Raw genomic sequence first — 17,136 nt, 5'->3', positions numbered from 1 at the left:
ATTCACCTATATGTGTGATTATTCACCTGTGTGATTATTCACCTATATGTGTGATTATTCACCTATATGTGTGATTATTCACCTATATGTGTGATTATTCACCTGTGTGATTATTCACCTATATGTGTGATTATTCACCTATATGTGTGATTATTCACCTATATGTGTGATTATTCGGCTATATGTGTTATTATTCGGCTATATGTGTGATTATTCGCCTATATGTGTGATTATTCACCTATATGTGTGATTATTCACCTATATGTGTGATTATTCACCTATATGTGTGATTATTCACCTATATGTGTGATTATTCACCTATATGTGTGATTATTCGGCTATATGTGTGATTATTCGACTATATGTGTGATTATTCACCTATATGTGTGATTATTCGCCTATATGTGTGATTATTCGCCTATATGTGTGATTATTCACCTATATGTGTGATTATTCGCCTATATGTGTGATTATTCGCCTATTATGTGTGATTATTCACCTATATGTGTGATTATTCACCTATATGTGTGATTATTCACCTATATGTGTGATTATTCACCTATATGTGTGATTATTCGCCTATATGTGTGATTATTCGCCTATATGTGTGATTATTCACCTATATGTGTGATTATTCACCTATATGTGTGATTATTCGCCTATATGTGTGATTATTCACCTGTGTGATTATTCACCTATATGTGTGATTATTCACCTATATGTGTGATTATTCGCCTATATGTGTGATTATTCGCCTATATGTGTGATTATTCACCTGTGTGATTATTCACCTATATGTGTGATTATTCACCTGTGTGATTATTCACCTATATGTGTGATTATTCACCTATATGTGTGATTATTCACCTGTGTGATTATTCACCTATATGTGTGATTATTCACCTATATGTGTGATTATTCACCTGTGTGATTATTCACCTATATGTGTGATTATTCACCTGTGTGATTATTCACCTATATGTGTGATTATTCACCTGTGTGATGATTCGACTAGTCGGGCGATTATTCTCCTATCTGTGCGATTATGTGAAAATTTGAAACATTTACAATCGTTATTTATTATGACATGAAAATACCACTGAAGTAACACAGCCCTGAATAATTTACATTTTACAATTAAATGTTAAATAATATTTAAAACACACTTTAATTATATCAGTAAACACTCCTTTCAAAGGCACAATTTTCCAGGACATTTTATGCGCCCAACAAGTGTCACATTTTGCAAAAACACACGAGCATTTAAACCGAGCTTTTATTTTGACATTTCTGTGTTTTTATGACAATAGCTCCTCACGTCAGATAAGCGGGTTTTTTTCCTGTATAGTGCAACTTATCCCAACATTTATATTTTCGTCTTTCGCATATTTTGGAAAATAATTATGGATACAAAATGATTTAATTGAGTTTGTCTAATTAGGCGATTAAGCAGAATATTTTGATACATTTAGTGAAGATTTAAAAGTAACAAAAAGGCAATAAATAACATCATTATAGCACAAAAGTAATTGAGGTGCATGTGCACCCCCCCAAACCCCTCTAAAAGATGTCACTGAAGTTACGTCGTCATGGCAACAAAGCTGTAACATTAGATATATAGTCAAAATTAATTTTGGTTTACGCCACCAACGCTGTTCATTGAGCTCGACTCGTGTTGAATCCGGAACATTCCTTTAACCTGTGATGGGAGAAAGTATCTGAACAACGATAAGCGACACACAACAATCGAATTGAGCACGTCATGTGACCACTCAGCGCTTGTGTGAGCGTTTTCTGTTGCTCTCTCATCACAAACGTCTCCACGTTTCTCTTGTTCTACTGACACCGTTCACCCGAAAGCCCAGATCAAATCAAAACACTGACCCGAATCTCCCAGCACGAGCTACAAACTGCTGGCGTTTGCAGAACATGACTTTCACACGGGTTACAAAGCGGCGCCGCTAGAGGAAAGACCCAATCCTACTCGCTGGGAGTATGGCGTTCCCTACAGGAAGCTTGTGGTATTATCGGCATGTGGGATTTTGATTAACACTTTGTGCTCTCTGATAGGTGGCTTTGTAATCAGACGTCTGTCCCCGTGGCAACAGTGAGCAGTGTTCCAGTCCTCCCCTGACAGACAGACACTTCTGATGTGATATACAGGCTTCATGCAGTCATGTGGCCCCACAGATAACGCGCCCTGACACGGGAAATTAGCGGCGACACACACTGGCAGATAGCTTTTTAACATTGTGCACAAGAGCGAATGATACTGAGCCCTGAGGAACGATAGAATAATATCATCCAAATAAGACGCCATCACGGGGCATAAACAATATTCGTCACAGTTAAGCCTGTTTGATCACATTAGTTCATTTACCACCTAAATATTCCCAATTTAAAATATTAAAGCGGTCAAGGTCTTTCCACTCGGTGAAAGTCAACAATGCAAACACTTTGGATGCTCATACAAACACAGATCTAACTTCATAAGTACACAACACTGGAATAAAGGCAGATAACTCGTGCAAATATCATATTCTGTATGTGATATGATTACAGGCTTCAATGCAATTCAATGCAACATAGGTTAAAAGTCTGTTTCTAAAAGTTGTTTACACTTATAAAACATTAGTAACACTTTATAATAAGGTTACATTTGTTAAGTCATTAATGCATTAGTTTTCTAAAACGAACAATGATTTAAATAGATGAATGTAGATGTAATAGATTAATGCAGTAGGTGCTGTGAAAGTGTTAACTTGTGCTAACTAACGGTGTTAATGTCAACGAATGCAACAAAGTGTCACCAAAACACTTCCAAAACATTTCTAACCCGTCCACAAACAAATATGGTGCATCACGCTCTTCATATATAAACTTATTTGAACATCCAGAGTAAGGAAGTTTGTAGCATATTTATGAATTAGAAAATGCAATGCTTAAATCACATGTGCGACTGTAAACACTATAAGTGGGTCAAGTCTGGGGTCGTCATGATCATCAAATCTGGTTGACGATTAATTGTCAAACAATCGGTTGCGATTACGGCGATGAATTGTCTCTTTTAGGGCTTTCACAATTAATAGTCATACAAGTTCTTATATTTCTTTAGGTGCATGTGCGCTTTACACACCTTAAGAAGTTTGAATCCAGGGTGTGCTGAGTGACTCTTGCCAGGTCTCCTTAGCAACCAAATTGGGCCGGTTGCTAGGGAGGGTAGAGTCACATGGGGTAACCTCCTCGTGGTCGCTATAATGTGGTTCTCGCTCTCGGTGGGGCGTGTGGTGAGTGACTCCAGTCAGGTCTCCTTAGCAACCAAATTGGCCCGGTTGCTAGGGAGGGTAGAGTCACATGGGGTAACCTCCTCGTGGTCGCTATAATGTGGTTCTCGCTCTCGGTGGGGCATGTGGTGAGTGACTCCAGTCAGGTCTCCTTAGCAACCAAATTGGCCCGGTTGCCAGAGAGGGTAGAGTCACATGGGGTAACCTCCTCGTGGTCACTATAATGTGGTTCTCGCTCTCTGTGGGGCGTGTGGCGAGTGACTCCAACCAGGTCTCCTTGGCAACCAAATTGGCCCGGTTGCTAGGGAGGGTAGAGTCACATGGGGTAACCTCCTCGTGGTCGCTATAATGTGGTTCTCGCTCTCGGTGGGGCGTGTGGTGAGTGACTCCAACCAGGTCTCCTTAGCAACCAAATTGGCCCGGTTGCTAGGGAGGGTAGAGTCACATGGGGTAACCTCCTCGTGGTCGCTAAAATGTGGTTCTCGCTCTCGGTGGGGCGTGTGCTGAGTTGTGTGTGGATGCTGTGGAGAATAGCGTGAAGCCTCCACACGTGCTACGTCTCCAAGGTAACGCGCTCAACAAGCCACGTGATAAGATGCATGGATTGATGGTCTCAGACGCGGAGGCAACTGAGATTTGTCCTCCGCCACCCGGATTGAGGCGACTCACTACGCCACCACGAGGACACAGAGTGCATCGGGAATTGGCCGTTACAAATGATTTTCATGTATTTAACTTCAAATATGTAAATCAAATAATAAAATGGTGATATATGAGGCTTTAAAACGATATGAATGACATTAGAAAATAAAGTTTTAAATATAAAAAATATTTCTTAATACTTGAAATAGGTCTCTCTTTTTGGTCAACTTTGGTTTTTGAAAAAAAACAATAATAAATATAGCTGTAAGCAGCAATGTGGATTCCTCCTCCGGAATCCTAAAAAACATTTTCAGTGTACAGGAAAATCCTTCGTGCCGGACCTTATGGACCCTTGAGGCCTTTTTGTTCTCCATGAGAATTGAGGCATGTACACCAAGTTTCAGAAGAATTGGACAAATGGGGTGGAAATGACATCATTTGAAAATAAAATATTTGGGGGTAGCCTGCAGTGCCCCCTATGGGAGAATGTGGGCCATTATTGGTGTGGGGGTACCCGTTGCCCTGAAGTATCATTGTGCCAAATTAGAACATTTTTGAGCTATTTGGGCGCAAGGAGAATAATAATAATAATAATAATAATAATAAAACCATCAATAACAATAGATTTCCTCCTACCGGACTAATCTAATCATATTATTTATTATCATATAAAACATATATTTTAATTACATTTATGTTCGATTATATTTTATAATATGATATTGATATGCGATCGTCAAATATGTCTCTCCTGAGGTCTTTAATTAGTTTTATTCACATGTTATTTAATGCTCTTTGATACCCATGAGCCTTTATTTCTCACGAAGCGAAACCTTTGAGATTTCGTTTCATCATTGTATCACTCCACATAATGTATCTCCTCTTGTGCGTCACTATGTGTCATTATTAACACTGCGTTTACGACCCGCTATGACCAGGAACACAATCGTTAAAGTAAATCCGGAGCGCTTTGCATTCATTTTCAAGTTTTCGCATTGAGAGCGAGAACCACTAATCACGACCATGAGGAGGTTACCCCATGTGACCCTCCCTAGCAACCGGCTTAATTTGGTTGCTAAGGAAACCTGGCTGGAGTCACTTGGTCATATTTCTATCAGAGGTGTGTTCTGCATCCAGTACAGTTCCTAATCCTTGTCCTCCAGTCGACAATAATCCAATAACAGCATAAACGTACATTAAATGCATTATGGAGAGACAGAAGCCTGTGGAGAGGACACTGTAGCGTCTCTTCTGTAAGTTGTAAGTGAGTCGCCTACTGACCTGTTGTAATTTAATAAAGTCATTCTGATGTCCCGACGGGACCCAATTACCCCTTATTTCACTCTCAGCCCCTCCTGTGCATAATGTGCCCTGAAACACCGCCAGGACTTACCACAACATCCACAAATACGGTTTGAGCAAGTAGCAGTCGACACGGGGCAGTCTGGGAGATTTCTGCTCTTACTCAAAAGTGAAGCTGCCTACTAGACTCTTAAAGGGACAGTACACCCAAAAATGAAAATTCTCTCATTAGGCGTGTTTGACTTTCTTCTGCAGAACACATTTGAAGATAACTAGTCAAATATGTCAGCTCAGAAGGTCCTTATAATGCAAGTGAATGGAGATTTCTCTTTTGAAGCTCCAAAAATCACAGATAGTCGGTGTAAACGTCATCCATATGACGCCAACGGTTTAATTAATGTCTTCTAAAGCGACACAGACACTTTTGGTGTGAAAAATATCAGTATTGAAGTACTTTTTAATTATAAGGTTTTAACCCTACCACATTTGCTCATATCTCTCAGAAAACTTAATATTTAATGCCATTTGCAATAATGAACTATTGGGGGGTCTGGGTCGCTCCGTGGGTATTGACGCTGACTAACACACCTGGAGTCGCGACTTTGAATCCAGGGCGTGCTGATTGACTCCAGCCAGGTCTCCTTAGCAACCAAATTGGCCCGGTTGCTAGGGAGGGTAGAGTCACATGGGGTAACCTCCTCATGGTCGCTATAATGTGGTTCTCGCTCTCGGTGGGGCGTGTGGTGAGTTGTGCGTGGATGCTGCGGAGAATAGTGTGAAGCCTCCACACGCGCTACGTCTCCACGGTAACGCGCTCAACAAGTCACGTGATCAGATGCGTGGATTGACGTCTCAGACGTGGTGGCAACTGAGATTTGTCCTCCGCCACCCGGATTGAGGCGAGTCACTACGCCACCACAAGGAGTCACAGCGCATTGGGAATTGGAGGAAAGGCGTGGTGAGTGACTCCAGCCAGGTCTCCTTAGCAACCAAATTGGCCCGGTTGCTAGGGAGGGTAGAGTCACATGGGGTAACAATAACAAAATTGGCTTATGTGTTAAATAACCATATTGTAATGCCAATTTTTGGATAATACAGAATTAAATAAATATACTTCCCGATATTTCCTCTCTTTAGTTGGAGCTCGACAGCAGTCAAAGTACATAAAAACAACAAGAACTTTATTTTAAATAGTTCTAACGATAATGCTAAATTACGCGACATTTCAGTCTAATATGTTGTCGAATTTCCTCAAGAAATGTGCAATCTTCCCAAAGCAATGCTACACAGACTAATCATATAAAAGCGGAAAGATAAAAAACTAAACGATGCTATGAAAATAAACACACATATATGTTGGAGTCGTCCCAAATGAATCACTCGTGAGATTACATGAAAGTTAGGATGCTATCTTAGTAGAAAGCAGCCTATGTAGGCAGTAGACAGCAAGTCAGCAACACAGCTTGGGTTAACACATATTAGCATTGGCGATGCTAATATGTGTTAGTATGATGTTAGCACGTTTTTAGCATGTTTTAGCACTTCGCTAGGCGATGCTAGCATGTGTTAGCATGATGCTAGCACATTTTTAGCATGTTTTAACACTTCGCTAGGCGATGCTAGCATGTGTTAGCATGATGCTAGCACGTTTTTAGCATGTTTTAACACTTTTCTAGGCGATGCTAATATGTGTTAGCATGATGCTAGCACATTTTTAGCATGTTTAATACTTTGCTAGGCGATGCTAACATGTGTTAGCATGATGCGAGCACGTTTTCAGCATGTTTTAGCACTTCACTAGGCAATGCTACATGTGTTAGCATGATGTTAGCACGTTTTTAGCATGTTTTAGCACTTCACTAGGTGATGCTGCATGTGTTAGCATGATGTTAGCACGTTTTTAGCATGTTTTAGCACTTCGCTAGGTGATGCTGCATGTGTCTTGTCTGTATTGTTTTACACAATACTGCAGTGGCCTAATGACAGGTTTGTACTAAAGGAAAAAAACATTGAAACAAAATAATTCCACATATCGATATTAAAAGTCAAAACAGCACATACGAGACTAGTCATTAAATGTTGCGCTTGTTCCAGGGTGGTTTTATTATAATAAACACTCTGTTAATGCAACAGACGGCAGAAATATCACCAAAAATAATGCACAGCATAGCGGAAAAAATAGCAGAACCTATGTGTTTTCAGCTTTCATTTGTGGCATGTGGTTATTGACAGTCAGCGCTCAGCAATGCCGAAACTGCCCCTGCCAACTCTGAAAGAGGCCGTTCTTTTGCACGTTGAAGAGAGTGTGTTTTTAAAGACTGGCTCTGCTCAAAGGACTCTGTTTGCTGAGAGATTAGTACCGGAGACGACTTGAGAGGAAATCAAAACAAACTCGCTGTTTGGCACCTTAGGGGAAACGCACACCCCGTCCAGTGTGCTCGGCCGCCCGGTTGGGTGTTTGCAAGGGGGATATTTATAATAATCATACCATGGTATGAAACTGTGGGTGTGGTAGTGACAGACCAATCAGATGTCGCTAAACGAGTGGGAATAATTCAGTTGTCTGTCTGGGTTTGTGCTCACCGCATGACGGGGGGAAATTACATTAGTTTGGGATTCCTGGAAGAAAACCTCAAACACTTCAAGTTTGACTTACAGAACTCTTCTGTGCTTGTGCACATGTTTAGATATGTTCTGTATCCAAGCATAGCAAACTAGTCAACCCAAGTCTGAATGGTAATTGGTTACTTTACTTTGGCAAACGTTGTTCTAATGGAGCTGAAGAGGATGAAACAGTAAAAGCTGAACTCAGATGTCCATGCGAGGTCAAAATGATCATAAACGTCCTTCTTTCTAACGCCTTTGCTTGTTTTACTGTTGTGTAACAAAATGATTATTTTTAAAGCAATCAAGCAGAAATACAAAGGCTGCTTTGTGCAAGACTACAGTAGACACTGTTCACTCACATAAAGTCCAAACCAGTGTCAGAAATCCCCTTTTTTTCATTAAGGATGTGATTTTCAGAGGGTCTGTGTATCCAGGAATCCAGGGCGTGCCGAGTGACTCCAGCCAGGTCTCCTTAGCAACCAAATTGGCCCGGTTGCTAGGGAGGGTAGAGTCACATGGGGTAACCTCCTCGTGGTCGCTATAATGTGGTTTTCGCTCTCAATGAGGCATGTGGTGAGTTGTGCTTGGATGCCGCGGAGAACAGCGTGAAGTATGTCTCCATGGTAACGCGCTCAACAAGTCACGTGATAAGATGTGTGGATTGACGGTCTCAGACGCGGAGACAACTGAGATTCGTCCTCCGCCACACGGAATGAGGCAAGTCACTACGCCACCATGAGGACTTGGAGCGCATTGGGAATTGGGCGTTCCAAATTGTGAGAAAAGGGGAGACGAATATAGCTGCCACGGCATCTGGCTGCTAGCATACTCGGTTGGCTACTAGGGTACTCGGGTGGCTGCTAGGGTACTCGGGTGGCTGCTAGGGTGGCTGCTAACGTACTAGGGTGGCTGCTAGCATACTCGGTTGGCTACTAGGGTACTCGGGTGGCTGCTAGGGTACTCGGGTGGCTGCTAGGGTGGCTGCTAACGTACTAGGGTGGCTGCTAGCATACTCGGGTGGCTGCTAGGGTACTCGGGTGGCTGCTAGGGTGGCTGCTAGGGTGGCTGCTAACGTATTAGGGCGGCTGTTAGCGTACTCGGGTGGCTGCTAGGGTACTCGGGTGGCTGCTAGTGTACTCGGGTGGCTGCTAGGGTGGCTGCTAACGTACTAGGGTGGCTGCTAGCATACTCGGGTGGCTGCTAGGGTACTCGGGTGGCTGCTAGGGTGGCTGCTAGCGTATTAGGGTGGCTGCTAGCATACTCGGGTGGCTGCTAGTGTACTCGGGTGGCTGCTAGGGTGGCTGCTAGCGTATTAGGGTGGCTGCTAGGGTACTCGGGTGGCTGCTAGGGTACTCGGGTGGCTGCTAGCGTACTCGGGTGGCTGCTAGGGCATTGCAAGGCTCAAACAAACAGACTAAATGTTTTGGAAAACACCACAGAACTCATAATTGAATGGTTAGCTTAAAGTTGTCTCTGAACATTAAACTAACATCCAAGAGAGTATTTTAACTCCCAAACAATTGCATCATCTTAAAAGGAATATTCGGGGTTCAATACAAGTTCAGCTCAATCAACAGCACCTATGAAAATATTGATTACATGTGCCACAAATGCTGTCGATTGAGCTGAACTAAGTCGTGTCCATAAAACGTACAATTAGTTACGCTTATTAGTTTTAGCTAGTCAGTTTATAGGTCTTAAAGAGTCAGATTGAATCAGACATTGAGGTCAGTAAAGTCTCCTGATAATATTACAAAGTCCAGCACACATCACTGTAGATTTACGGATCTATTAGTACTGTTATGTTACGCTGAGATGGAGGCAACCAGCCTGGCAGCATTGAAAGAGAAACACACTTGTTACAGGAAACAGCACTTGTGCTAGTCGAGCTCTACACTGTCATCAGAGCCGTGAGGGAATGAACCCTTTCCAGTCTCAAATGGAGCGCTGATGGAGACACCTGTTACTCACACTACATGAGCTACATCCCAACAGTGCCACATAATCTCATTGCTTTATTAGGAAAGTTCATAAGTAGTACAGACAACAGGACTTGCAGGAAAGTCCAGTTTGTCCCATTTCTGTCCTGCTGTACTCGTTCCACCATGTGATCCATAATGTGGCCGAGGGGGCAATTCTATTACCAAGACTCTAATGAGAAACGCAAGACAGCTACAGTGAATTCCCAGTCTCCTCCAGGTCAGAGAGTCATACCTGCTGTCATCTATTCTAATTGAAAGCGTGTGTATCAGGGCGTTCAGTCGCGGCCCGCGAGGGTTCTGCCACTTTCACCGGCCGCATGTTCTAGAAGCGCCTGACACCAACCAAATGAAAAAGAGCAATATATCACCACTGCCTTGACCTCGCTGGAAGTGAAATAGAATTAAATAGATAAGAGCTGTCATATATTGTGGAGGGTGAACAATGGAAGACTGACTTTTCACGGTTATATGAGCTTCACGTATTCATTACCACCCAAAACCACTTTCATGAGAGCGAAGTGGCTGTTTGGGTCAGCGCCGGCCTGCAGCACCTGTGAGGGGAGTCACGGTCACTGGGCCGCTGGAATGAAGGAAACATCACGTTTTTCACGTGGGTTTGATGTTTAAAGTCACACACTGGGTACTGACGCTGGCTACCACCCCTGGAGTTCCTAAGCAACCAAATTGGCCCAGTTGCTAGGGAGGGTAGAGTCACATGGGGTAACCTCCTTGTGGTCGCTATAAGGTGGTTCTCGCTCTCAGTGTGGTGCGCGTTGAGTTGTGCATGGTTGCCGCGGTGGGTGGCATGAAGACTCCACACGCGCCATGCCTCAGCATTGACGCGCCCGGCGAGCCACGTGATTTGATGTGCGAGTTGACGTGCAGGCAGCTGTTATATAAGTTATGTGCGATCAGTCTCCCGCCTTTCCAGGAGACCTGTTCATATAAAAGTCAGGTTCTGGGTGGTTGTTAGGTTGTTGCTATGCTGTTAAATTGTTATAACTGTGTTTCAGCACATTGCTATGCAGTTGCCAGGGTGTTTTGGGTGGTTGTCAGGTTGTTGCTATGCTGTTAAGTTGTTTTAACTGTGTTTCAGCACATTGCTATGCAGTTGCCAGGGTGTTCTGGGTGGTTGTCAGGTTGTTGCTATGCTGTTAAGTTGTTTTAACTGTGTTTCAGCACATTGCTATGCAGTTGCCAGGGTGTCTGGGTGGTTGTCAGCTTGTTGCCATGCTGTTAAATTGTTTTAACTGTATTTCAGCACATTGCTATGCAGTTGCCAGGGTTTTCTGGGTGGTTGTCAGGTTGTTGCTATGTTGTTAAATAGTTATAAATGTGTTTCAGCACATTGTTATGCAGTTGCCAGGGTGTTCTCGGTGGTTGTCAGCTTGTTGCTATGCTGTTAAATTGTTTTAAATGTGTTTCAGCACATTGCTATGCAGTTGCCAGGGTGTTCGGGTGGTTGTTAGGTTGTTGCTATGCTGTTAAATTGTTTTAAATGTGTTTCAGCACATTGCTATGCAGTTGCCAGGGTGTTCGGGTGGTTGTTAGGTTGTTGCTATGCTGTTAAATTGTTTTAACTGTATTTCAGCACATTGCTATGCAGTTGCCAGGGTTTTCTGGGTGGTTGTCAGGTTGTTGCTATGTTGTTAAATAGTTATAAATGTGTTTCAGCACATTGTTATGCAGTTGCCAGGGTGTTCTCGGTGGTTGTCAGCTTGTTGCTATGCTGTTAAATTGTTTTAAATGTGTTTCAGTACATTGCTGTGCAGTTGCCAGGGTGTTCTGGGTGGTTGTCAGGTTGTTGCTATGCTGTTAAATTGTTTTAAATGTGTTTCAGCACATTGCTATGCAGTTGCCAGGGTGTTCGGGTGGTTGTTAGGTTGTTGCTATGCTGTTAAATTGTTATAACTGTGTTTAAGCACATTGCTAAGCAGTTGCCAGGGTGTTCGGGTGGTTGTTAGGTTGTTGCTATGCTGTTAAATTGTTTTAAATGTGTTTCAGCACATTGCTATGCAGTTGCCAGGGTGTTCGGGTGGTTGTTAGGTTGTTGCTATGCTGTTAAATTGTTATAACTGTGTTTCAGCACATTGCTATGCAGTTGCCAGGGTGTTCTGGGTTGTTACATATTGTCCCCATAATCCCATAAATATGATCATTCATGTGACTTGAATGCGCCATTAAAGGAATAGTTCATTTAAAAATTGAAATTCTCATAATTTTCTCACCCTCATTCGATCCAAGATATGTGACTTACATTTTTATTTCCTGCAGAACACAAACAAAAAAGAATTTCAGAACAATATTGCTGTTATTTAGGTCAATTCAATGTAAGTGAATGGTGACCAGACCTTTAAAGCTCCAAAAAGCACATAAATGCAGCATAAGAGTAACCCATAAGACTCCAGTTGTTTCCTCAATGTCTTCTGAATGGATCAAATTTATTTATAGACCAAAATATAACTCCTTTTTCAACTATAAATCTTGACATTAGCGATCCGGATTTCAAGCTTGATTACACTTCCTATAGCGCCATCTAAGGCTCTGCACACGCGTCAAGCATGAGTCTAGAGAATGCAACAGCAACATATACAGTGAAAATGCGTTACAGCTTGAGTTTGTATTAACCTAAAACCATCTGAATCACTTCGGAACACATGGATTAAACCACTGTAGTATTATGGGTCACGTTATGCTCCCTTAATGTGCTTTTTGTAGCTTGAAATGTCTGGTCACCATTCACTTGCATTGAATTAACTTACAGGGCTGTTCTGCAGAAGAAAGAAAGGCAAACACATTTGGGGTGGCATGAGGGTGAGTAAATGATGAGCACCACCAATCAAATAAGTTGCCATGGGTTTAATGAACTGTTACGTAATTTATGCAATTTACATGTACTTTTGATACTTAAGTATCAAATTCCCCATTCAAATGCAATCACTCCGTTTCTCCGGGAGACGTGACTTAAGCTCGGAGAATCTCCATGCGTGTCGGTCGCATGCCCTGCGTCCAGCCTCGATCGAACCTTCAGCAACCTCACAATGTGTCGACATAAATCAATTAGCTGCAGGAGTACGCCGCTCTCTTCCTCAAGACTCGCTGTCAGTGGAGGAGAGGTGAAATTAGCCAAGACCTCGCGATTAATTCTGTACCTGCCGTGGAGACGGGCAGCCGTGGCGCTGCGTGGTTAGGCATCAGATTTAGGGGCGAGTGTCACTGCCGCTGCTTCTAATGGAAACGTTTATTAGCGTGTGACAAAGAGCCTCGTTTACCGCCACATTTGCACGGGATGCATTTAAGGAAACACACAGCGTGATCTAAACAGCCATCGTAGCCAAATAGAATTAATAACGCAAATGCTTTAAATAAAGATCTGAATAAAAATGATGAAGGCAAGTTTCCCGCCGTTTTCCACTAAATTAACACAAGGGAGATTTAAATGTAGCATTTTTATTGATTTGCATGTTTATGCTTATATTTAACTTACATTGACGCTTATTTACCTTCATATATTTTTACTACAACTTTTTTGTGTGCAAAAACTGTAATACTGAATTATTATTATCATTATATTTAGAGTAATATTTGTTAAAAGATCAATTAATAGTGTAGAGAGGAGGAGTCCCCAATTAGCCTGATGGGGCGCACGAGGGATAAAGGCAGCCAGTGACGACAGTTCGGGAGAGAGAGAACAACGGGCAGCTGCCCTGTATGAGTTTGTCTTTTTATTTCATTAAATATTATTTATATTTTCGAGCTGGTACTCGCCTCCTCCTTTCCCTTTAACTCCCCTTACATTGGTGCCGAAACCTGGGAGGGAGGCGGGATACCCGTCGTAGAGTCCTCAACACTGCCGTCCACCCAAGGGAACGCCGCTGCCACCTGACAAGGGACGGAGTAGCCCGACCACCCGGACATGGGGAACGGCCGCAATCTGTGAGGTGAGGTGGGACTCCCCGACCGTCTAGCATGATGTAGTCGCTGCCAGGGGTGGAGGACTGCCCTGCCATCCCTCAGAAACATGGAGGGGTCGAGAGAAGACCGCTGTCCGTGAGGCGAGGAGGGACAGGACTCGCCGACAGCCTGGCGTGATGTAGCCGCTGCCAGGGGTGGAGGAGTGCCCTGCCATCGCCCAAAAACACGGAGGGGTCGAGAGAAGACCGCCGTCCGTGAGGCGAGGAGGGACGGGACTCCCCGACCGTCTGGCGTGATGTAGTCGCTGCCAGGGGTGGAGGACTGCCCTGCCATCCCTCAGAAACATGGAGGAAGACCACAGTCCGTGAGGCGAGGAGGGACGGGACTACGTCTCCATGGTAACACGCTCAACAAGTCACGTGATAAGATGCGCGGATTGACGGTCTCAGACGTGGAGGCAACTGAGATTCGTCCTCCGCCACCCGGATTGAGGCGAGTCACTACGCCACCACGAGGACTTAGAGCACATTGGGAATTGGGCGTTCCAAAATCGGCCGCTTGTATGTAAATTACAACAGGTTTTTCATTTTTGGGCGAACTATCCCTTTCAATCAATTATTTAGATTTTCTATAATGCTTATGGAAGAATTTCCACAGATCAACAAGCATTTTTTGTAATTATTCAGAGGTTGCATGTGTGTCTCTCTAAACCTTGTAAATATGCAAATCAGGTAGAGCTGGAGTACAAGCCCGCACACTCCCGCAGGAAATAAAGAGTGACAAATGTCCAAAAAAAGACTCCAGTGCATCTCAAAAGTGTCACGGTTATCAATGAAAATATTTAAGACCGTGTAGTTCACAAGTCTCAAATTTCCAGTCGAGTCGTAAGTCAGTTCCTGTGCTAATAAAATGGGACTTCAGTCTCAGACTCGAGTTTCCAGTTCAAGTCGTTAATTTTACCTTCCCATTAAAATATGTTAAATTGCCGTAGCTGGGATCTGTCATGGCCAATGACACGACGACGTTAATCAAAGTTGCAGCAATGACTGTGGCCTTGAATATTCACTGTAATAATGAATCAAAGAGACACAAAGATTCAGGAACTGAACCCTCAATGTCTCTTTATACCCATCATGAGGAGTGTAGCCGTGTCATCATGATCTAGCATCAGCTCAATGCGAGTGTTGTCATGGTACCAAACCTTCAGTAGGCGGTACAGATACCAGGGACATAATATGACATGTGCTACTGAACGCACTCCTTCAGCCTATTTAAAAAGTTACATTTCAATGTAAATAATACATTAAATAAATGCATGTTTCCATCAAGTGTTTGTCAATCAAAGATGCATTGCTAAAGTGTTTTTAAGAAATCTGTTTTATTCTTTACCAAATCAGCTTTACCTTATAGTTATTATTATTATTACTTTTTTCAGAACTCCATGTTTTAGAGTTTAATTTCATCATCACAACGGTGTCTAATCAATTCATTCTTAAACTTTTAACAAGTGAAAATAAAACTTTTCACATTTTCATTGCAATTTGTGCAGCAGTCTTGCTGTGATATATTGCACAGTTATTATTATTATTATTATCATTATTATTATTATCATTATTATTATTACATCATTATTATTATTATTATTATTATCATTATTATTATTATTATTATCATCATCATTATTACATCATTATTATTATTATTACATCATTATTATTATTATTATTATCATTATTGTTATTATCAATATTATCATTATCAGTATTATATTATCATCATCATTATTTTTATCATCATTATCATCATTATTATTATTATTATTATTATTATCATTATTATTATTATTATCATTATTACATCATTATCAGTATTATATTATCATCATTATTATTATTATTATTATTATTATCATTATTATTATTATTATCATTATTACATCATTATCAGTATTATATTATCATCATTATTATTATTATTATTATTATTATCATTATTATTATTATTATCATTATTACATCATTATCAGTATTATATTATCATCATTATCATTATTATTATTATCATCATTATTATCATCATTATCATTATTACATCATTATCAGTATTATATTATCATCATTATTATCATTATCATTCTTATTACATCATCATTATTATTATTATTATTATTATTATTATTACATCATTATCATTATTATTATTATCATCATTATTATCATTATCATTCTTATTACATCATCATTATTATTATTATTATTATTATCATTATTACATCATTATCAGTATTATATTATCATCATTATTATTATTATTATTATCATCATTATTATCATTATCATTCTTATTATTATCATCATTATCATTATTATTATTATCATCATTATTATCATCATTATCATTATTACATCATTATCAGTATTATATTATCATCATTATCATTATTATTATTATCATCATTATTATCATCATTATCATTATTACATCATTATCAGTATTATATTATCATCATTATCATTATTATTATTATCATCATTATTATCATTATCATTCTTATTACATCATTATTATTATTATTATTATTATCATTATTACATCATTATCAGTATTATATTATCATCATTATTATTATTATTATCATCATTATTATTATTATCATTCTTATTACATCATTATTATTATTATTATTATTATTATTACCATTATTACATAATTATTATTATTATTATTATTATCATTATTACATCATTATTATTATTATTATTATCATTATTGTTATTATCAATATTATCATTATCAGTATTATATTATCATCATCATTATTTTTATCATCATTATCATCATTATTATTATTACCATTATTACATCATTATTATTATTATTATTATTATCATTATTACATCATTATCAGTATTATATTATCATCATTATCATTATTATTATTATCATCATTATTATCATCATTATCATTATTATTATTATCATCATTATTACATCATTATCAGTATTATATTATCATCATTATCATTATTATTATTATCATCATTATCATCATCATTATCATCATTATTATTATCATCATTATCATCATCATTATCATTATCATTCTTATTACATCATCATTATTATTATTATTATTATTATCATTATTACATCATTATCAGTATTATATTATCATCATTATCATTATTATTATTATCATCATTATTATCATCATTATCATTATTACATCATTATCAGTATTATATTATCATCATTATCATTATTATTATTATCATCATTATTATCATCATTATCATTATTACATCATTATCAGTATTATATTATCATCATTATCATTATTATTATTATCATCATTATTATCATCATTATCATTATCATTCTTATTACATCATCATTATTATTAT

The 17,136-nt window shown here is 39.6% G+C and overlaps 2 protein-coding genes across 14 annotated transcripts in view; one reads left to right on the top strand and one right to left on the bottom strand.

Annotated features, from left to right (window-relative positions):
* LOC127635186 (keratin-associated protein 5-1-like) overlaps positions 1–17,136 on the top strand; it is a 505,876-nt gene that overhangs the window by 347,095 nt on the left and 141,645 nt on the right. The window lies entirely within an intron of this gene.
* LOC127635170 (receptor-type tyrosine-protein phosphatase mu-like) overlaps positions 1–17,136 on the bottom strand; it is a 270,709-nt gene that overhangs the window by 191,391 nt on the left and 62,182 nt on the right. The window lies entirely within an intron of this gene.

This window comes from Xyrauchen texanus, chromosome 42 (genome assembly GCF_025860055.1).
Source record: "Xyrauchen texanus isolate HMW12.3.18 chromosome 42, RBS_HiC_50CHRs, whole genome shotgun sequence".
Lineage (NCBI taxonomy): Eukaryota > Metazoa > Chordata > Actinopteri > Cypriniformes > Catostomidae > Xyrauchen > Xyrauchen texanus.
This window is presented reverse-complemented; position numbering and strand designations above follow the sequence as displayed.